Source organism: Mobula birostris, chromosome 8 (genome assembly GCF_030028105.1).
Source record: "Mobula birostris isolate sMobBir1 chromosome 8, sMobBir1.hap1, whole genome shotgun sequence".
Lineage (NCBI taxonomy): Eukaryota > Metazoa > Chordata > Chondrichthyes > Myliobatiformes > Myliobatidae > Mobula > Mobula birostris.
Genome location: NC_092377.1, coordinates 159361550 through 159386176, shown reverse-complemented (window position 1 = coordinate 159386176; position 24627 = coordinate 159361550).

The following is a 24627-nucleotide window of genomic DNA, read 5'->3' as shown; positions in this document are numbered from 1 at the left end:
GGCAGCAACTTAATGCAAATAAAGCATGCAAATGTGGTCAAGAGGTTCAATAATGCTGTAAGTCCAGGCACAGCTCCAAAGCCATATTTACGTTGCTGATGACACCACTGTCATATGGTGAATCAAAGGTGGTGACAAATTAGCATATAGGAGGGAGATCGAAAACCTTGCTGAGTGGTGCCACAACAACAACCTCTTACCAAATGTCAGCAAGACTAAGGAGCTGATTATTAAGGGTTAGGTTGAGAGTATTCGGGCCCTCAAGTGTAAACCAGAGGTACGTGAGCCAGTCCTCATCAGAGGATCAGAGGTGGAGAGGATCAGCAACTTTAAATTCCTTGGTGTTATCATATCAGAGGACCTGTTCTGGGCCTAGCGTGTACATAAGTGCAATTATGAAGAAAGCAGAGCAGCGCCTCTGCTTCCTGAAGAGTTTGCGAAGATAGATTCAGCATGACATCTAAGACTCTGACAAACTTCTAGAGATGTGTGGTGGAGAGTATATTGACTGGCTGCATCACAGTCTGGCACGGAAACACCAATGCCCTTGGACAATTATCACCCCTCAACCATCAGGCTCTTGAACCAAAGGGGATAACTTCTTTCAACTTCACTTGCCCCATCGATGAGATGTTCCAATAATGTATGAACTCACTTTCAATGATTCTTCATCTCATGTTTATGATATTTATTTCCTATTCATTTATTATTATTGTTTCATTTTTTTCATACTTGCGCAGTTTGTTGCCTTTTGCACACTGATTGAACACCCACGTTAGTGCGTGCTTTCATTGATTCTATCATGGTTATTATTCTATTATGGATTTACTGAGTATGCCCACAAGAAAATGAACCTCGGGGTTGTATATGGTGACATATATGTAATTTGATAATAAGCTTACTTTGATGTTTAAACTAAACTTCTTTTTACAGAAGAAACTGTTATATATTGCGTCTTGTTACAATCATTCCTTATTCTCCTACATTCCAAAGGATAAAAACCCAATCTGCTCAACCTCTCTCCATAACTCATTCATTTCAGTCCCAGCATCAATCTCATTTGCACGCTTTCCCGCTTAATAACATTTTTCCTATAGCAGGGAGACCAAAGCTGAACATAATATGCCATCTGCAGACTCATCAGCTTCCTGTGCAACTGCAACAGAACATCACAACTTCGATACTCTGTACCTCGACTGACAAAGGCCAGTCTGCCAAAAACCTTACCTGTTGGTCTACCAGCTGTCACCCTCAGAGAGTAATTGTGTTACAGAGAGATACCAACATGGAACCAGCAGTTTTGTCCACTGAGTTTGCACCAAGCAGATGAGAAACTTCTACAGATACGCAGTGGAAAGCATCCTGATTGGTTGCATCATGTTTGGGTATGGAAATTGAAATGCACGGGAACACAAGAGGCTATAGAGAGTGGTGGACTCAGCAGCTTCCAGCCAATCTTCTATCCATGCCTAACTGGTACCTCTTGCACCACAAGCTTAGTGGGCTGAGTCTAGACTTGGGTTGAGTTTAGACGTGCTGTGTCTGGACTTGCGATGAGCCTAGTCTTAGGTTGAACCTAAATTTGGGTTGAGTTTAGATATGGGTGAGTTTAGTCTTGGTATGAGTTTAGACGTGGGTTGAGTTTAGACGGGCTGAGCTTAGACGGGTTGAGCCTAGACTTGGGTTGAGTTTAGATTTGGGTTGAGTTTAGTTTTGGATGGAGTCTACACTTGGGTTGAGTCTAGACTTAGGTTGAGCCTAGATTGGGGTTGAGTTTAGATATGGGTGAGTTTAGTCTTCGGATGAGTTTAGACTTGGACTGAATTTAGACTTGAGTTGAACTTAGACTCGGGTTGAGCCTAAATTTGGGTTGAGTTTACACTGGGGTTGAGTTTAGACATGAGTTAAGTTTCAACTTGGGTAAAGTTTAGACTTGGGTTGAGTCTAGACTTGGGATGAGGCTTATTGTATCTATTCCAGGACAGCTGACTCACCTTTGGTACGCATTGGATACTGAGCTCCACACAGCGGCTACATCCGGCTACAATGCTTCGAAAGGTGGGCTAAACCCAGTGAGGGTAGCCATTAGCCTCATAACCTGGTGAGACAGGGACATGCTCGTCCGAGCATGTGAAGTCAGCTCTGGCGGTCTGGGCAGATCAGATCTACAGTAAGATCGAACGCCCAGGAAGCTGGTACTGCAACAATCCGTGGAGGATGAGGGGCAAGACAAGGCGCTGAAGATGTCATGGTCACCCATTGCAACCAAGGAAGACCCCAGTTTGTGACACTTGTTTGTATCACTGGACCTGGACTTCCAAGGTTGGGAACTTCCTTGATGTAATGCCTTTTCCACTTTAAAAAGTCTCCCACACAGGTTTCCTGTCTTCGTCAGACAGAGTGGACAAACACCACTACTAGCTCTACTATACCTATCTCACACAAAATGCTGGCCAGACTCAGCAGTTCAGGCAACAACTATGGAGGGGAATAAACCATAAGACCATAACACCACAAGACATAGGAGCAGAATTAGGCCATTTGGCCCATCGAGTCTGTTCCGTCATTCAATCATGGCTGTTCCTTTATCCTCTCCTCAGTCCCACTCCCTGGCCTTCTCCCCGTAACCTTTGATGCCATGTCCAATCAAGAACCTATCCAGCTCTGCCTTAAATACACCCAACGATCTGGCCTCCACAGCTGCCCGTGGTAAGAAATTCCATAAATTCACCACCCTTTGGCTGAAGAAATTTCTCCATATCTCTGTTTCAAATGGACACCCCTCTATCCCAAGGATGTGCCCTCTTGTCCTAGACTCCCCCGCCATGGGAAACACTCGAAAGGTTCCCCCCACACCTTTTAAATTCCAGTGAGTTCAGTCCCAGAGTCATCAAATTTTCCTCATAAGATAACCTTTTCATTCCTGGGATCATCCTTGTGAACCTCCTCCTAACCCCCTGCAATGCCAGCACATCTTTTTTTAGAAGAGGAGCCCAAAAATGTTCACAATACTGAAGGTGAGGCCTCACCAGTGCCTTATAAAGCCTCAGCATCACATCCCTGCTCTTGTATTCTAGACCTCCTGAAATGAATGCTAACATGGCATTTGCCTTCCTCATCACTACAACCATTAGGGTGTTCTGTACAAGAACTTCAAAGTCCCTTTGCATCTCAGACTTTTGGATTTTCTCCACATTTAGAAAATAATCTACATTTATTTCTACTACCAAATTGCATGACCATGCAGTTTTCGGCACTGTATTTCATTTTCCACTTTCTTGCCCATTCTCCTAATCTGGCTAAGTCCTTCTGCAACCTTCCTGTTTCCTCAACACTACCTGCCCCTCCTCCACCAATCTTCATATCATCTGCAAATTTGGCAACAAAGACATCTATTTCATCATTTAAATCATTGATATACAGCATAAAATGAAGTTGTCCCAATACTGACCCCTGCGGAACACCACTAGTCACTGGCAGTCAACCAGAAAAGGATCCTTTTATTCCTACTTGCCGCCTCCTACCAGTCAATGCTCTAACCATGCCAGTAATTTTCCTGTAATACCATGGGCTCTTAACTTGGTAAGCAGCCTCATGTGTGGCAGCTTGTCAAAGGCCTTCTGAAAGTCCAAATATACAACATTCACTGCATCCCCTTTATCGATCCTACTTGTATTCTTCTCAAAGAATTCATAAGACCATAAGACCATAAGACAAAGGAGCAGAAGTCGGCCATTTGGCCCATCGAGTCTGCTCTGCTATTTTATCATGAGCTGATCTATTCTCCCATTTAGTCCCACTCCCCCGCCTTCTCACCATAACCTTTGATGCCCTGGCTACTCAGATACCTACCAATCTCTGCCTTAAATACATCCAATGACTTGGCCTCCACTGCTGCCCGTGGCAACAAATTCCATAGATACACCACCCTCTGACTAAAAAAGTTTCTTCGCATCTCTGTTCTGCATGGGCGTCCTTCAATCCTTAAGTCATGCCCTCTCGTACTAGACTCCCCCATCATGGGAAATAAATTTGCCACTTCCACTCTGTCCATGCCTTTCAACATTCGAAATGTTTCTATGAGGTCTCCCCTCATTCTTCTAAACTCCAAGGAATACAGTCCAAGAGCAGACAAACGTTCCTCATATGATAACCCTCTCATTCCCGGAATCATTCTAGTGAATCTTCTCTGTACCCTCTCCAATGTCAGCACATCCTTTCTTAAATAAGGAGACCAAAACTGCCCACAGTACTCCAAGTGAGGTCTCACCAGCGCCTTATAGAGCCTCAACATCACATCCCTGCTCCTATACTCTATTCCTCTAGAAATGAATGCCAACATTGCATTCGCCTTCTTCACTACTGACTCAACCTGGAGGTTAACTTTAAGGGTATCCTGTATGAGGACTCCCAAGTCCTGTTGCATCTCAGAACTTTGAATTCTTTCCCCATTTAAATAATAGTCTGCCTGTTTATTTTTTTCTGCCAAAGTGCATAACCATACACTTTCCAACATTGTATTTCATTTGCCACTTCCCTGCCCATTCTTCCAATCTATCCAAGTCTCTCTGCAGACTCTCTGTTTCCTCAGCACTACTGGCCCCTCCACCTATCTTCGTATCGTCAGCAAATTCCAACAGGTTCATCAGGCAACATTTTCCCTTAAGGAAACCATGCTGACTTTATCCTGTCTTGTTGTGTGTCACCAAGTACTCCATAACCTCATCCTTAGCAAGTGACTCCAACATCCTCCCAACCACTGGGGTTGGGCTAACTGGTCTATGATTTCCTTTCTGCTGCCTTCCTCCTTTCTTAAAGGGTGGAGTGACATTCGTAATTTTCCAGTCCCCTGGCACCATGCCAGAGTCCAATGATTTTTGAAAGATTATTACTAATGCCTTCACAAAGCTACCTCTTTCAGAACCCTAGGGTGCAGTTCAGCTGGTCTGGGTGACTTACTTACCCAAAGGTCTTTGAGCTTCTTGAGCACCTTCTCCCTTGTAATAGTAACTGTGCTCAGTCAACATTTTGGGCTGAGAGCTTTCATTCCTCTCAACCGATGCTGCCTGACTTACTGAGTTCCTCAAATATTCTGTGCGCATTACTCTGGATTTCCAGCATTAGCAGAACCTCTCATGTCACTGTACCTGCCTCAAACACTTCCTCTAGCAGTTTGTTACTGAATGTTGCCCCTAAAGTTTCTATTAAGTCTCTCCCCTCTCACTTTAAAGAAAGATTAAAGATTAGTGTAACACCCTGGGAGGTCCTTTAACATCTGCCGGACGATGCTGAGGATGTTCTACAAGTCTGTGGTGGCCAGTGCTATCATGTTTGCTGTTGTGTGCTGGGGCAGCAGGCTGAGGGTGGCAGACACCAACAGAATCAACAAACTCATTTGTAAGTCCAGTGATGTTGTGGGGATGGAACTGGACTCTCTGGCGGTGGTGTCTGAAAAGAGGATGCTGTTCAAGTTGCATGCCATCTTGGACAATGTATCCCATCCACTACATAATGGACTGGTTGGGCACAGGAGTACATTCAGTCAGAGACTCATTCCACCGAGATGCAGCACTGAGCGTCATAGGAAGTCATTCCTGCCTGTGGCCATCAAACTTTACAACTCCTCCTTTGGAGGGTCAGACACCCTGAGCCGATAGGCTGGTCCTGGACTTATTTCCTGGCATAATTTACATATTACTGTTTAATTATTTATGGTTTTATTACCATTTAATTATTTATGGTGCAACTGTAACGAAAACCAATTTCCCTCGGGATCAATAAAGTATGACGATGACTATGAGAGGTTTCACTGCTAATGTAATGGTCTTTCTGTAGAAGTAGTGTTTGGGTTATGGTTAGAGATAGCGGGTGTTTTGGAATTTGAGCTGGGTCCTTTGTTCTGCTGGAGATGAAGAGGGAAGACACTGGAGAGAACTGGTTGTAGGATGCGACCTGGTGGGGGACCATGATTTGATGGGCCAAGGGTCCACAGTTGATTGAGGATCTGTGAACATGCCTTTGGGAAGAGTTGAGCTCCAACTTGTGCACACTTGGCTGTTTAATTACAATGGGCCCTTTTAAAAAAATTTTTCTTTACTAGCCCTTTAGTTAACATTCATAAATATAATTCCTTTAACCGTATGCAGTGTGCTGTCCGTTATTTCTTGGCACTGAGTTGTAACAGGGTAGCAAATGACACAGCATCCACACTAACTGGGGTTTGTGGTCAGAGAGTCGTCTCAATCTCCCGGGTTTGACGGGACTGGAGCGTGTCTTCTCTAGACTTACGCAGCCAAGGAAGCCGGCGGGGTTTCATCAGTTTTATTAGTCACATGTACATCGAAACATACAGTGAAATGCATCGTTTGCACCAACGACCTACACAGTCCATGGAAGTGCTGGGGGCAGCCTGCAAGTGTCGGCATGCCACCAGCGCCAATGTAGCGTGCCCGCAACTTACTAACCCGAACAACTTGGGAATACGGGAGGAAACCCAGAGAAAACCCCACAGCATCACAGGTAGAAAGTACAAACTCCTTTCATGCAGCAGCAGAAACCCTCCACCCTCTAGTTCAGTTCAAGTTCATTGTCATTCGGCATACGTATACGCCCCGCCACATGAAACAATGTTCCTCCAGACCAAGGTGCACAACACAGCGCATAAAACTCACACACAACACATAAGGTAATATCACCACAAATAAATTAACAAATAATAAGGTTCTGAAAAAAAAAACACTTAATATCCGGCAGTGTCTTGTGATCATAAAGAAAAACGTAAAGGACAAACAATTACACCGTTAGCTGGAGCCAGAATAACCGTTGCACCCGGGCATGCCACCATCTTGGAAGTTTGTGTTCTTGATTTTTGGAAATAATTCTTGAAAATGGCTCTTGAATGTTCTTAATTCTTGAAAAAAGGCATTCACTGTAAATATGATGTGTACGAAGATGGAATAAGCCCAACATCTTTTAAAAGCAATCTAAATTCCTTTCGTTGAAAATAACCTCTAGAAGCCTTGAGGCCCTGGCAAGATTACCTGTTTCAAAGCTGGATTACTGCTTTATATTACACTTTACACTCATGTGCATATCACAGATGCAAGCCATGACTGGATGGTGGATTTATTTTTTGAGGGAATTCATATGGAAACATTTGGAGTGATCACAGCCACTGTGGGTTTCAGGTATTGTCTGCAGGGAATGGGGATCCGAGGCCAATGGCAGACTCTGCCACTGGGGGGAGACAACGCACCAGGTACGGCTCCACCAGGCGACCACTATGCCCCCGGATACCTGGAGCCAGCCGCTTGGCTAGGGAAGTTGGGAGCAGGCAAGGACAGCCAGCCATGAAAACAAGTATGATCAGGATGCCCCACAGCAGGGAAAATGCTGCAGATTTTCTCCAGTGTTGCATGTCTTCCTGTGTGGGGCAGTGTGGTTGAAATGAAGTGAACTGCTTCAAAAGCTACATCCTCCCATGCACCTCTGCTAACCCCCATGGCAAGGTTAGCTGTTAGGTCTCCTGGATTACGACCTGCTTGACTGAGGCAGTGGGCCTCTCAGTGGTGGAGTGCTGTTCTCCCTGCTTGCCCTTCTTGGCTTTGGCCAGGAGACGAACCAACCAGTCCCCATTTGAAAGGAGGAGATTGATGGGTATACAGCCGCAGCAGGGTGGCATGGCTGGTAGAGTCACTGCTTCACAGCCCTAGAGACACAGGTTCAATCCTTACCTCCGGTGCTATCTATGTGGAGTCTGCATGTTCTCCTGGGCAGGAGATTTCCTCCCACATCCCAAATGTATAGCGTTGGTAGATTAATTGGCCTTTCAACTTGCCCCAATTAGATTAGATTCAACTTTATTGTCATTGTGCCGAGCACAGATACAAAGCCAACGAAATGCATTTAGCATCAGACCAGAAATGCAAAAGAATAGTGTTATTTACAAAATAACTGCGAATAAAAAAAGTGCTACAGCACACAAATATAAAAGCACTGAGACAGTACAATATGTGTGCAATACTGCTTAGCGCTGTGATGAGAGGTTCAGCAGGGTCACAGCCTCAGGGAAGAAGCTCTTCCTGAGCCTGCTGGTGTGGGAGCGGAGGCTCCTGTAGCACCTACCGGATGGGAGGAGAGTAAAAGGTCCATGATTAGGGTGAGATGCATCCTTGATAATGCTTTTTGCCTTGCCCAGGTGTAGGTGGGTGGTAGAATCTGGGGGGTGGGGCGGATTTAATAGGAATACAGGGAGAATTTTTAAAAACTGGATTAGTGTAAAGAGTTAGCACAGACTCTGTGGACTGAATGGCCTGTTCCAAGCTGCATCTGTCTATGACAAAATTTTCTGCAGATGCTGGATGCTGGATCTCTTTCAGTTTAAGATGGCGTGGGTGAGGCACAGCGACGACTTGCTGGTAGCAAGCGAAACAAACAATACTATGAATTATTGTATTAATCACACTTTTTCTCGGGTACGCTCACTGCAATCAGTAGCCTGTAACTTCCCTTTCAGAGTCCAGCTGTTGAAACATTTGTACAATCCAGCAGTTTTGTGGTGTGAACTGAAGTCTTGAAGGTGCAGGACAGTTGTGGCGTGGCGAGTATGGGATGAATCGAGGCAGAAGGGCTCTTCTGACCTATTGAACCATGCCGACCAGCAACCTGTGATTTAACCCTAACCTAATCACGGGACAATTTACAATGACCAATTAACCTACCAACCGGTCCGTCTTTGGACTGCGGGAGGAAACCGGAGCACGCGGAGGAAACCCAGGCGGTCACAGAGAGAACGTAAAAACTGCCTACAGGCATTGGTGGGAATTGAACCCGGATCACTGGTACTGTAAAGCTTTGTGCTGTTAGGTCGTATTCTGAAGTTAGGGTATAAAGCAAATATTTACTTCACCAGCTACCAACCTTCAGACAGGAACGTGAATTGTAGATTGAATTTAAAATGTAGCCCTGAACAATTGTTTTCTCCTGGAGCTGTGCACTGGAGTTGATTGCAAACCATATAATGCTGATTAACATTCATCTTGGGTGTCTGGAGAGTTGGTGTGAAGAAAGCAGTGTGTGAAAACTATATGTAACTCAAAGGAAGCATTGTAGGTACATTGTCACTTTCGAATTGACCTGTCGTTACCTTTGAGCTTTAGCATATAAAAATGTCCTATAGTATTGGGTTGGGAGGTCTCTTCCTCCAAGAGTGTCTCATTTTGTTGAATAAAATACTTCTGTACCCATTTCATCAAATGAAGAAGTTCTCAGAAGAGCTCGAGCAGTTTGATCACTCATACCAACAATAAGAGAAAGAGAACTCAGATTCCTAGGACACATCATGCAGAAAGATGAACTGGAAAAACTCATACCCTCTGGAAAGATTGAGGGGAGCAAACCTAGAGGAAGACCTCGGCTTATGTACATCAAAAGCATGGTCAGGTGGCTACACATCGAGGAGATGGAAGTCATCCAAAGAACGAAGGAAAGATCTATATGGAAAACCGTGGTCACCTAAGTCCACATTGGATATGGTACCTAGACAGTATCTACTAGCTTCAGTGTCTCTCTGGTGACATCGTTCATGTTATTGCAGTGCTAACCACTACACTACCATGCTGCTAAATTTAGGTGAAGTCAAAGCTGACTTCATTGTCACGTGCTCAGGGGCAACAGAAAACATACTTGCATCAGCTCCATAGGCACAGCATCGTATCACCAGCGTTCACAAGAAAAGCATAAACGTAACTTACACACCCATTTTTACAAGGGAGAACGTGATTAGAACCAAAAAAAAGCACAGTCCATCCTAGTGCAAAGTGGTCACGGTGCTGCAAAGCAGCGGTAGTGATTAGGGTTGTGCAGGTCGGTTCGAGAGCCCAACGGTTGAAGTAGCTGCTCTTGGATCTGGCGGTGTGGGAATTCAGGCATCTCTGCCTCATGTCCGATGGTAGCTGCGAGAAGGGGCAATGGCCCAGAGTAACTGTGATGCTGCTGCAAGCTTCTCGTTGTACCTGTATCTTAGGGGGGGGGTGGGGGGGGGAATGATGGACGTTACCTTCTTGAGGCATCGGATACTGCCGATAGCGGAGAGGGATGTTCCCGTGATGTATTGGACTGAGTCCAGCACTCTCTGCGGCTTCTTCTGGTCCAGTACTTTTGAATTGCCATGATGAAACCAATCGGTATCGTATTGCAACTCGACTCGAGGTGTCTAGACAGACTGGGTGAGTGAATCGGGTTTATTGGCAAGTGTACAGGTAGGGTGAGGGACAGGTACTGTACAGTGTAAACCTAGCAGGTAGAGAATGAAGCAACACACACAAAATGGTGGAGGAACTCAGCAGGTCAGGCAGTATCTATGGAAATGAATGAACAGTCGATGTTTCAGGACTGGAACGGAAGGGGAAGATGAAAAGGAGGGGGGAGGGGAAGGAGGATAGCTAGAAGGTGATAGGTGAAGTCAGACGGATAGAAATGATAAAAGGTTGGAGAGGAAGAAATCTGATAGAAGAGGAGAGTGGACCATGGGAGAAAGGGAAGATCAGGGAACCCAGGGGGAGGTGATAGGCAGGTGTAAAGAGGTAAGGAGCTATGGTGGAGAATAGAAGAAGAGGGGAGGGAGAGGCCTCCAAGAGAACCACAACGTCTTAGGGTTTGGAGGCTTGCATGCCTCAATGACCCAGAGAGCTATTTTGAATGGAGCCAGGGCTTTATGCTTTGGCCCTTGGTAGGGTCACCTATGCCAAACGGGTCAGAGGGTAGAGGCCGGACTAAGAGTGGTCCACCGGTCCTCCAGGTTCGGGGGTTCAGCTCGGGGATAACAACCCTGACTGGTAAAAACAAAATTGTTCTGGAAACAGCAATGAAGAATCCTTCTGTATCTGACCACTGCCGGAGATGGAGGACCCCCATTTCTGCTCTATATGCCAGCAGTGTAATGGACAGAAAGTAAACAGCAAAGGAGGAGGTGGGAGAACTTCTTTTACTGAAAGGAGGAGTCAATATTCATGCCATCGGATTGGTGTATCATCAGGTATAGAATGATATGGTCCCAGTGCAGGTAAGTGGGTTTAGTGTAATGTAAATAGTGAAAAGGTTTGGCTCAGGCATAGCTGTTTCTATGCAATAAGACTCCATCTCGCCTAGTCTGAAGCTGGTGGATTCTGACGCTGACAGACACACAAATATGAAAGGAATGGAGGGATATGGTTGACCCAGATGAGGAGGAAATTTAGTATAAATTGACATCGCAACTTTACAGGCCATATGGCCCGTCCAGTGCTGTATTGCTCTATGTTCTGTCTGGCAAAGTCATGGGTCAAACGTCCTTCTTCAGGGCTATTCATTTCACTGTTTGCCTTTCACCTTTTTTCCTGCATACACTGAATGCATCTGGAACTCTTCCTCATTGGGGCAGGCTCCTGGTGGGAATCTTCCTTCATCACCCTCTTCCCATAACCTGCACTTACCTGCGGGTCCTGTCTTCCTCTTCCGGTCAAGAGAGAGGCAGAACCCAAAGCTCCCTCATTGCCATGGGGAGGTGTCCCTTCCAATTCATACACTATTCTCTTCCCCTTCACCTGAGTACTGTGTGTAGGTTTCAATAGTTCAATAGTTCCATTTAATATCAGAGAAATGTATCCAAAATGCATCCTTGTTCTTCGCAGACATCCATGAAAACAGAAGAGTGCCCCAAAGAGTGACTGTTAAAGTGTTAGAACCCCAAAGCACCCCCTACTCCACCCCACCCCCCACGCACAGCAGCAGCAAAGCAACGACCCTCACCCCCTTCTGCAAAAAAACATCGGTATCCTCCACCCACCAAGCATGCAACAGCCAAGCCCCCAGTAAACACCATGATCTGCAGTCTTGTTTGGAGGGAATTCAGCAAAGGTTCTCCAGATGACCCATAGAATGGCAGGCTGATGTTGAAGGGAGATTGGATCGATTAGGCTTAAGTTGGGTTTAGAAGATTGAGGGGGGAATATCTCTTAGAAACCTACAAGATTCTAACAGCACCAGACGTATTAGAGTTAGGATGCTTCTGGTGGAGTGGAGTGCCAGCAGTCTAGAATATTCCTTGGACTAGCAGCATGCTGACTGATGAAGGATGTTGGCCCAAAATGTTGACTCTTTATTCCTCTCTATAGCTGCTGCCTGACTTGCTGAGTTCTTCCAGCATTTAGTGTGTGTTACTGAAGAGCGGATGCAGGGAAACATCGCCACCTGCTGGTTCCTCAGCAAGTCACATCACAAGTCACCCTGATATCACAGGATCTTCCGTGACCACTGGGTCCAGGTCGTCCAACAACATTGCAGCTCACCAGCACAATGCTAAGGGTAGGAAATAAATGCTGGATCTAGCAATGATACCAGGTTTAGCAGGTTCCTTTAGGGTTGTCATAGTCGGGGGCGGGGGGAGGTGGGGGGGGAACAAGCTCCCATTACTTATAAAATTCTCTCAATAGCGTGTGCCTCACGTAGCCTCTGACAAAGAAGTCCAGCTCCTGGCCTTCACTGGCTTAGCTTCCAAGCCCAGCAGAACTGTTTCTACTGAAAGGAGAAGGGTCAAAGGCAGGTTACTGGTGCCTTAAAACCAATTGTTGTGGGCAGATAGGACTTGTCAGCTCATCCAGGAGAAGGAAAACACCGGTCTCAAACCTCCGCTGCTTTGCAGCTGTACCCGTCATGCGGAAATCTTCTCTGAAGAAAAATCCGGAGCAGGGGTCCCTAAGGCAGTCCTACATTGAGTTCAACGCTGACTGGCAACTCCTGTGATGTTGCTGGTGCCAAACTGCATCAGTCTCTGCCGTTCCTTTGGGTTCATCAGCTGCGTGGGGGGGGGGGGGAGCCTGCTGCATGGGCAACAGCTCGCTCCCCATCTCGTACTGCTCCGGCTTCCGTACTGGCTGGTGTATCGCGCAGACAGCTGGGGCGCATTATCCATTGTCGAACTCGACCAATGGAGGGTCTCAGTTACCAGTGGCATCAGCATTTCAGAAAATGAGAAAGATTGAAAAATTGTCATTCTGCGTGCTGCTAACAAGAGACTGACAGAGAGAATCAGCTCAGAAAGAGGTTGTTTTAAGATAAAGATCTTAAAAGGTTACCGTTATTTGTCACATGCAAATCAAAACATCTTCAGCAATGAATCCCACAAATTCACCACCCTCGGCAAGAGAAATCCCTCTTCATCTCTGTTGGCATTTTTTTGCATTAATGACCAACGCAGTCCGAAGAAGTGCGAGGGGCAGCCCGACATAGCCTGCTATTGGCATCAACATAGCCTGCTATTGGCGTCAACAGAGCATGCCCACAACTTACCAATGTGGGAGGAAACTGTAGCACCCGGAGGAATCCCACGCGGTCACAGGGACAACGTACAAACTCCTTACAGGCAGTAGGAATTAGACCCTGATTGCTGGCGCTACGGAGCATTGCGCTAACTGCTATGCTGTGTTTCAGAGTCCATGACAACCATCAAGCATCCATTTTTGCACTAATCCTACCCTATATTCCTCTCCCATTTCCAACAGCCTTGTGAGCAGCTTTTGGCCCCATGGTGGATTCTGGGGTGAAGATACACCAAAGGAGGTGTAAGGTGCTCCTTCCCTCCGCTGGCCTGCACCCTTGGGCAAGGTGCACCACCTGCTTAGCCCTCTCACTCAGGGTGACGTGAAGCCATGGGGACAGGTGGTGGATGGTTATATGAGCAGCTGGTGCATATCGCAAGTCCTGGTGGCTGGGGTCACCCGTCTTGTAAAGGCACTGCCCAGAAGAAGGCAATGGCAAACCACTTCTAGAGAAAAATTTGCCAAGAACAATCATGACCATGGAAAGACCATGATTGTCCACATCATATGACACGGTACGTAATGATGATGATGATCTAAGAAAGGATGTGCTGGCATTGGACAGGGTCCTGAGGAGGTTTATGAGAATGATCCAAAGAATTAAGGGGTTAATATATGAGAAGCGTTTGATGGCTCTCGGCCTGTACTCACTGGAGTTTAGAAAGAATAGGAAATCTCATTGAAAGCTATCAACTATTGAAAGGCCTTGACAGAGTGGACGTGGAGAAGTCTAGGACCAGAAGGCACAGCCTAGAACAGATGCATGTCCTTTTAGAATGGAGATGAGGAGGAATTTCTTGAGCCAGAGGAATTCATTGCTGAAGATGGTGTGGAGACCAAGTCAATGGGTATATTTAAAGTGGAGGTTGACAGGTTCTTAAAGGTTATGGGGAGAAGGCAGGAGAATGGGTTTTAGAGAGAAAAGTCAATGGCCAAATTCTCCTCCCATGCCTTATGGTCTTGGCTGTGTTGTGGAATCCTTAGAGAGAATTGGAATATCGTGGTCAGTGACGGTCACCTCTTTATAGGAAGCACGTGGAAGCTCTGGAGAGGTGGCAGTCATTTCCCAGAACGCTGTCTGGATTAGAGAGCGCGTCTTATGTGCAAAGATTGAGTGAGCTAGCACTTTTCTCTTTGGGGCGGAGTTAAATGAGAGGTGATTTGAAAGAGATAAACAAGATGATAAGTAGGATAGATAGGGTGGACAGCCAGCACCTTTTTGCCAGGGCGGCAATGGTTAATATGCCAGGGCATAATTTTAAGGTAACGCACACAAAATGCGAGAGGAACTCAGCCGGTCAGGCAGCATCTATGGAAACGAGTAAACAGTGGGCGTTTCGGTCCGAGATCCTTTTTCAATTTTAAGGTGAATGCAGGAAAGTATGGAGGGAATATCAGAGTTAGGTTTTTTTACACAGAGGGTGGTGGTAGATGTTACTGTAAATGAGAGCTATTGAAGAGATCCTTAGACAGACACATGATGAAAGAAAAAGAGAGGGGTATGTTAGAGGGAAGGGTTAGATTTGACCTTCAAGTGGGTTTGAAGGTCAGCACAACATTGTGGGCTGAAGATCTTGTACTGTGCTGTATTTTTCTATGTTCTATGTTCTATGTAAACAGGTCCAAACACCTGCCTTCCTTCTGCCAATAATATCAAAATACATCTTGATGGCTCGGGAGCCCACGCTGTGTTAGCTGTCAGGGAGGTTTCATAATTCAATTTGTCTGATACTCTGAGAGGCTTCTGAGTGAGCCCAGGTGTTCCGGGATAGGAAGATGACACTCACACTGAATTAATGGCTCCCACAGATGTCAATGTTAACTTGAGAGAGAACAGCCCTCTCTCCCAGTCACATAGCCCCATCCTCTGCCCTCCTCTCTCGCCTTCAATACTCCGCAGTCGGTGGGACCTCATGAACCTGTGATGGAGACGGTTTCCCGTTGATCATGGATCACATGGAACTAACGTACCCAGGAAGGTTTCCCACTGAAGGATATCCTCCCAATCACACTGCACCTCACCAGATAATTCAATCATCTGGAGAGCTGTTCGGAATTATATTGCAACCCCATATTGGGAAATATTGAATCATATTGAGGAGATCTGATAGAAGTTTATGAGATTATGGAAGGTTTAGATGGAGTAAACAGACCATCTTTTTCACCATGTTTGAAATGTCTAATACCAGAGGGTATACTTTTAAGGTGAAAGGAGGTAAGTTGAAATGGAAATGTATGTTTTTTAAACACACAGATTGGTGGATGCCTGGAATGCGCCGTCTGAGGCAGATGCATTAGAGATTTTTAAGAGACGCTTAGATAGGCATGTTGAAGTCGATGTGGATAAGAGCTTGGCATTCTCTGACTGCTTTTGGCCGGTCTTCCCCTCCCTCCCGCTAGCTGCTGTCGGAGGAGAGTGCAGGAGTCTTGGGATCCACGTTGCCAGGGTTGATCGCGAGGCTGTGACTCGTTTTTAGGGGACTTGGAGATTCAGGTTGCACGTGTTCCTGGGTTCTGGTTATTCTTTTTTTCGAGCAGTTTGAGCAAGGCAATCAATGCAGACCGGGGCGTTTTGGCAGAGAGTGGGCCCGTGGCCAGCACTAGCTAGCGGAGTAGTGCTGAACTGAACTAAACTGAATACTGCTGGTGTGATGTTTGACACTCTACGTGTTGTTCGCTTGCTTTTTGCCATTTGTGAAATCTGTTTTTTTTTGCATTGGGTGTTTGGTGTTTTCTTGAACAGGTTCCATGGTGTTTCTTGGTTCCATGGCTGCCTGCGGGAAGACTAATCTCAGAGTTATATTCTGTATACATATTTTGATAATAAATGTCCTTTGAATCTTTGAATGAGAGGGAATTGGAAGCATATGGACACTTTGTAGGCAGAAGGGGTTAGTTTAGTTGGTCATTTGATTACTAATTTAATTGTTTGGCACAACATTGAGGATCAAAGTACTGTTCCTGTGATGTACTGTCCTACGGTCTATGTTCTTTAGAGTCCTAGTTTTGAATTTTCTTTCACAGTAATGTTCTCTCCGTCTCTGCTTTGTCAAGTCTTTTAGAATTTTTAAGGACACTTATCGGATGTTCAGCAACTCTTCCCTTTCCTGTAGATTCAGGTCTTTGGCCCACAGATGCAGGAGAGACTGAACATTCTGGAAAGCTGAAGCAACACACACACACACACACACACACACACACACACACACACACACACAAAATGTTGTGCAATGAAAAGCCAGCGTTCCGGCTGGGACCTGTTGAGTTCCTCCAGCATTTTGAGCCCACTGCTTTCAGCCGATGTGGTCTTCCACAAGGACATCATCTTCCCCTTCTGGGCTGTTCATGAGAAGCTCTGAAAGTTAGTGTCCACTTCACTGGTGAGTCGTTTTTATTGTTGCCACATGTACCAAGGTACAGTGAAAAACTTTGTTTTGCACATCATCCTTACGGATCATTTCATAACAACAGAACATCATATAACCAAATAACAATTACAGAACGGAAACAAGCCATCTCGGCCCTTCTGGTCCGTGCCGAACTCTTACTCCCACCTAGTCCCACCGACCTGCACTCGGCCCATAACCCTCCATTCCTTTCCTGTCCATGTATCTATCCAATTTAATTTTAAATGACAACATTGAATCTGCCTCAACCACTTCTTCTGGAAGCTCGTTCCACACAGCTACCACTCTCTGAGTAAAGAAGTTCCCCCTCATGTTACCCCTAAACTTTTGCCCTTTAACTCTCAACTCATGTCCTCTTGTTTGAATCTCCCCCACTCTCAATGGAAAAAGCCCATCCACGTCAACTCTATCTATACCCCTCATAATTTTAAATACCTCTATCAAGTCCCCCCTCAATCTTCTATGCTCCAAAGAATAAAGACCTAACTTGTTCAACTGAATTAGTACAAGGGAAAGCAATAACCACGTGCAGAATATGGTGCTAGAGTTACAGAGAATGTGCAGTGCAGGTGGACAGTGAGACACCAAGGCATAACAAGGTAGATTGTGAGGTCAGGAGTCCATCTTATCATACCAGAAGACCATTCAAGAATCTGATAACAGTGGGAGAGAAGCAATACTTGGCCTTGGTGGTGCGTGGTTTCAGACTTTCGTATTTTCTGCCCAATGGAAGGGAGAACAGGTGAAATAAAATATCCATTACAAGCACATAACAGCAGACACATAGGTGTTCGTAAATGAAATGGCAGAGGCCTTTTTATGTTCAAGGGAAACCATAACAACTCAGCAAAAGCAGAACAAAGCGTGGTAAAAAACTTTGCGGTTCTGACATCACGTCAGAGCAGCTGCTTAAAATGAGTCCCAACTCAGTGTCGGTGGTTGTGAATTCTACACATGTTGCCACCCCTTACATTACCCTACAGATTCACAAATCGACAAGGAAAACATAAATTGTGCATGATTTTTACAAGAAAGAGTACAATCGGAACCAAGTCTGTTATAGTGCAAAATGGTCGACTGATGTTGTACTGAAGTGATGATTAAAATTGTGCTCTTCTCTGTTAGCTGTGCAAACTCAAATCTACAAAGTTAGCATTGCTTATTAGCAAAATAGACACACACATGAATATCTGTCCCTTTATCTTTTAAGGTTGCCTGCCAGAGTGAAGTTGATTGGGTCCCCACCAATCAATCTTAGGAACCATATTGTTGCATGTAACTGAGATTGAGATTATATCCGAATTTATATATAACTATCATCCAATGCTGAATTTTTCTGGAGAAATTTTCTTGCTATTATTGATAGAAGGTGCGGGAGGAGAAGATGGCAGCGTGACGCAATGCGCGCAGCTCTCCGGTGAAATGATATCGTACTTGTAAGTAGGATGCCGTGCACAATTCTGATTTGATGGAGACAGACGTGAGAAGGCACAGAAGAACATCCAGAGAAATTTCTGAAATGCCCAGTTCGCTGCCGCTGCTACTGTGTGATCCAGAATCTCCGGAGGGAAGGCCCCAAAATCCCCGGCTTTGCCTGCTGCTGGTGACCGACGCTGAGGTTGAAGCGTTCGGCAGAGATGGTGCTCGGTACTCGGTGTCGGAGGGCTGATCGGAGCTCGAAGTTTTCGGACGACTCAGAGTCAGACTGTGGTCGGGCATGGCAGGGAGAGTTTTCTTCCTTCTCCCATCTGCATGAGATGTGGGACTTTTGAGAGACTTTGAACTTTTTTACTGTGCCCATGGCCTGTTCTTCATCAAGTTATGGTATTGTTGCACTGTTGTAACTATATGTTATAATTTATGTGGTTTTTGTTAGTCTGTCCTGTGTTTCTGTGATATCACACTGGAGGAATATTATATCATTTCTTCATGCATGCATTACTAAATGACAATAAAAGAGGACTGCGTGTCCTCATAATCTAATCTAATCTAAGATGCAAGAGTTGCTCTTTCCTCTACTGTTTGGAGTTTACTCCTGACTGCTTTGTTGTACAGTCAATATTTGCATTGAATTATTTGCCCCTTCACACCAGCATCTCATGATTTACCCTGACCTTTCATAATGGCTTAGAAGCCAGAATTACACCAGGTAACCTATGTGAAGCCTGACCTAAACAAGGGTAACACATCTTCTTAATTTGTGTTTATCTGAAGAAATAAATCAGAATGATTTGTTAGGCTTTCCCACTGCTCGGCCAAAAGGGCAGCACAGTAGTGTAATGGTTAAAATGCCAGGAATTAGGACTGGAGTTCAATTCAACCCGCTGCCTAAAAGAGTTTGTAAGTTTTGGCCATGACAGTGTGTGCTTCATTCAAATGCCTCCAAAGGCGTTGGGATAGTGTAGACACTGGACGCATGGTTACTCTTGCGGGCTGCTCAGCACAATCTTCACTGATTTGATTTGAGGTAAGCAGCTCACTTGACCGTATGTTTTAATGTACAAGTGACAAACAATATGAATGTTTAGCTCTTCAACTTTAACCTACTCTATGTTGCTACTTTTAATTATCTTCGGTCTTCCAGGCGTTCTTAGCTTTGTTCTACTAGTCACTGGCTTCCCTTCTAAGGCCCATCTAATATTTTATTTGTAACTCACACTTACTGTAGCTACATTAAACCTCATTTGTTCCTCCATTTTCCTCTTCCTTGTCCAGGGCACCCATTCTCAAATCTTTGAATGTGGGAAGACACATAGAGAGGGCTGGGAGGGCAGTCTACAGTGATCCTGGGGTTTGTAAGAAGGGGGAGAAAAGAAGCAATGCACACTCAGTGCCCACTTGATTGGGTACAAGTGGTAACTAGTGAAGTGGCCACTGCATGTATTTCTGTATGTTCAAGGTTCAAGTTCACGGTACATTGACTATCGAAGTATGTATACATTATATGACCTTGAGATTCATCTCCTAACGGGTGACTATGAAACAGAGAAACCCAGAAGAACCCATAAAAATAAAAAAATACAGTCAAACACCCCAATGTGCAGAAAAAATTCATGCAAACAATAAACTCAAGCAAATAGCATTCTGAACTGACGTCAACAGATAGTCTATCCCCAGACCTTTTGTTCAGTGCAGAGCCGAGCAGCGAGCTGAACTAGCTTCTCCCTCCCCTTGGGTCCTGACATCCTGACCTTTTCAACCTGGCCTGGCTCCTAAATTGTCATTCAAACATTGGGTTCAGTTGCTTCATTGTGCTCTGGCTCTGGGGCATTGGCCCCACCGTTACGATTTGGCCCGTTCCCCAAACTTTCGGAATTTGTTCATGATCTTCTGCTGCTGTAGCCCATCCACTTCAAGGTTTGAAGCGTTGTGTTTTCAGAGAAGCTCTTCTGCATCCCGCTGTTGTAAGGTGTGGTTATTTGAGCTACTATCCCCATCCTGTCAGCTTGAACCAGTCTGGCCATTCTCCTCTGACCTCTCTCATTAACAAGGCATTTTCACCCACAGAACTGCTGCTCACTGGACGTTTTTTATTTTCACACCATTCTCTGTAAACTCTAGACCAGGGGTTCACAATCTTTTTTCCGCCATGGAACAATACCATAAGCCGAGAGGTCTGGGGACCTCAGGCTGGGAACCCCTGGTCCAGAGACCATGATGAAAATCCCAGGAGATCAGCAGTTTCTGAGATACTCAAACACCCTGATTGGCACCAACAATCATTCCATGGTCTAAGTCACTTAGCTTACATTTCTACTACTCTCCCCATTCTGATGTTTGGTCTAATAGAAACATAGAAAATAGGTGCAGGAGTAGGCCATTCGGCCCTTTGAGCCTGCACCGCCATTCAGTATGATCATGGCTGATCATCCAACTCAGAACCCTGTACCTGCCTTCTCTCCATATCTCCTGATCGCTTTAGCCACAAGGGCCATATCTAACTCCCTCTTAAATATAGCCAATGAACTGGCCTCAACTGTTTATGAACAACAACTGAACCTCTTGACCATGCCTGCGTGCTTTTATGCATTGAGTTGCTGCCACACGATTGGCTGATTAGATACTTGCATTAACGAGCAGGTGTACAGGTGTATCTAATAAAGTGGCCACTGAGAGTAGATCACCTATATAAGAAACATTGTGTAGAGAGATATAGTGGGGTGAAAAGTGAAATGGTTAAAGGGAACATGAGGGGGAACTTCTTCACTCAGAGGGTGGTGAGATCATTGACTACAGCTTGGCATTCAATGTGATCATCCCTTCAAAACTCATCAAGAAGCTTCAAGGCCTGGGCCTCAATATCTTCTAGAGAAACTGGATCCTTGATTTCCTCACTGGCAGGTCCCACTCAATTCAGATTGCCAACAACATCTCCACAATCTCCATCAGCACAGGTGTTACACAAGGCTGTGTGCTTTGCCCCCCGCTCTACTAGCTTTACACTTATGGCTATGAGGCTAAGCACAGCTCAGTTTGCTGACGATGCCACTGCCATTCGCCAAATCGAGGTTGGAGAGGAACCAGCATATAGGAGGGATATTGAAAATCTGGCTGAGGGACAGCAAAACAACAACCTCCCACTCAATGTCAACGAGACCAAGGAGATGATTATTGGCTTTAAGTGGGGGAAACAGGAGTTCCATGAGCCAGTTGTGATTGGAGGAACCAGAGGTGGAGAGGGTCAACGGCTTTAAATTCTTTGGTGTTACCATTTCAGAGGGGCTGTCCTGGGTCCAGCGTGTAAATCTCATTACCAAGAAATCACGGCAGCGCCTCTTCTTTCTTCGAAGCTTGCAAAGATTTGGCATGTCAACTAAAACTATGACAAACTCTTATGGATGTGTGGTAGAGAGTAGACAGCATCTTGGCCTAATATGGAAACAAAAATGCCCTTGCATGCAAAAGCCCACATAAGGTAGTGGATACTGCACAGTCCATCGTGGGTAAAGCCCTCTCCGCTATTGAGCACGTCTACATGGAGTGCTGTCATCAAGGACCCCACCATCTATGCCATGCTCCCTTCTTGCCACTGCTGTCAGGAAGAAGGTACAGGAGCCTCAGGACCCGCCCAGCCAGGTTCAGGAATGTTTACTACCCCTCGTCAGCTTCTTGAATCAAAGGGGATAACTTCACACACCCTATCACTGACCTGAACCTGTGGACTCACTTCCAAGCACTCGTCATCTTGCGTTCTTGATACTTATTGCTTTTTGTTTATTGTTCTTATTTCTTTTCATTTTCTTTCTTTTTGTGTTTGCAAGTTTGTTGGGTTTTTTTTGCATGTTGGTTGTTGTCTGCCCTGCAGGGTGTGGTCTCTCATTGATTCAATTGTGTTTTGTGTATTTACTGTGATTGCCCACAAGAAAATGAATCTCGGGTTTTTATGTGGCGACATATATGTACTTTGATAATAAAATTGCTTTGAGCCTGGTAGTGTGGGACCTAAGACTCCAATATCTCCTGCCCAACGGCAGCAGCGAGAGGAGAGCATGACCTGGACGCTGGGGGTCCTTAATGATGGATGCTGCTTTCCTGTGGCAGTGCTCCTTACCAATCTACTCAATCATGGGGAGGGTTTTGCCTGGCATGGACTGGGTGGCATCTACCACTTTTTGTAGGTTTTTCCGCTCTTGGGCATTGGTGTTTCTATCCCGAGTTGAAGACCCGTGTCAGGGATACAGTTCCAGCTTTCACAGTCTCTCCACACTGCTGAGGGTTCTCATTTGGATGCTCTGGTCTGCACCCCACTGGCCCCTTCACTTAGCCCAACTAACAGATAGTGACCAGAAACTGATGCAACAACCTCAATGCGGCCCAATCACTGATTTCTGAGGATCCAGTCTACACTCAGTGTCCACTCTATTAGGTACACCTGTACAGCTACATGTTAATGCAAGTCTCTAATCGGCCAATCATGTGGCAGCAACTCAACGTGTAAAAGCATACAGGCATGGTCAAGGGGTTCAACTGATGTTCTGATCAAACGTAAGAATAGGGAAGAAATGCGATCGAATTGACCGTGACTGTGGAAAGATTGTTGGTGTCAGATGGGGAGGTTTGAGTACCTCAGAAACTACTGATCTTCTGGGATTTTCAGGCACAGCAGTCTCTAGAGTTTACAGAGGACAGTGTGAAAAACAGAAAAAAAAATCCAGTGAGTGGTAGTTATTTGGGTGAAAACGCCTTGTAAATGAGAGCCGTCAGAGTAGAATGCCTGGACTGTTTCAAGCAGACAGGAAAGCGACAGTAACTCCAATGGGCACATGGTAGCCTGGTGGTTAAAATAACCCTTAACAGTGCATGTGATCTGGGTTCAATTCCCACCATTGCCTGTAAGGAGTTTGTACGTTCTCCCCGAGGCTGTGTTGGTTTCTTCCGGGTGCTCTGGTTTCCTCCCACAGTCCAAAGACATGCCGGTTGGAAGGATAATTGGTCATTGGAAATTGTCCCGTGATTAGGCTAGCATTAAATCAGGGAATTGCTGGGCGGTGTGGCTTGAAGTGCTGGAAGAGCCTATTCTGCACTGTCTCAATAAATAGATAGATAGATAGATGAATAGATAACCACGTGTTACAAGGCATTGGAGCAGCAACCTGAAGGTCGTGAGTTCGAGCCCCGGCCGAGGGAACGTGTTGTGTCCTTGAGCAAGGCACTTAATCACACATTGCTCTGCAACGACACCGGTGCCAAGCTGTATGGGTCCTAATGCCCTTCCCTTGGACAACATTGGTGTCGTGGAGAGGGGAGACTTGCAGCATGGGCAACTGCTGGTCTTCCATACAACCTTGCCCAGGCCTGTGCCCTGGAGAGTGAAGACTTTCCAGGTGCAGATCCATGGTCTCGCAAGACTAACGGATGCCTTTACTTCACAACAGTGGTATGCAGAAGATCATCTGTAGGCAGAACATGTTGAATCTTGAAGTAGGTGGACTACAGCAGCAGAGGTCAGTGGAGAGCATTCGGACTGACTGCACTACCGTCTGGTATGGTGGGGAGGGGTGCTACTGCACAGGATCGAAGCAAACAGCAGAAAGTTGTAAGATTAGTCAGCTCCTTCACTGGTACTAGCCTCAATAGTATCCAAGTTATTTTCAAGGAGCAGTGCCTCAGAAAGGCGGTGCCATCTTTAAGGACCCCCACCACCCAGGACATATGCCCTTTTCTCAATGTTACCATCTGGGAGGAGGTACGGGAGCCTGAAGGCGCACACTCGACAATCCAGGAACAGCTTCTTCTCCTCTGCAGTCCGATTCCTAAATGGCCATTGAACCCATGAACACTACCTCAATAGTTTTTTTAAAATATATTTCTATCTTGCACCACTTATTCTTAATTTAACTATTTGATATACATATATATATTTAGACTGTATGTCCTTTTTTTCTATATGTATTGCATTGTACTGCAGCTGGAAAGTTAACAAATTTCACGACATGTGCTGTTGATTCTGATTCTAATTCTGACATACACTCGATGGCCACTTCAGGAGGTGCTGGAGGTACCACACAAAACAGGAACATACGTACGTACATCTGTAGAAGAATGAAGAGAAAATGTAATGTCCCATTATCACCACGTGTGCTTTGAGAGCAAGAGAGGAGGGGAGTACGATGTCAGAAGACATCATCTCATTAGCCTGGAAATTACTGTTAGCAATACTAATGGATGAACGCTTAATGAGTTTGTCTGGCATTCCCGTGTCTGCTATTCCAGTGGAGAATTTAATCCCGGAAAATAAACAAGTTAAACACTTGCGCTAACGCAGCCAAAAAAAAAAGAAGAGGAATACCATAAAACACATTAAGCGTTTGCTCAATCTTGCAAAGTGAATAATTTCTGCTGCCAGACAATGGCACTGCTCACCT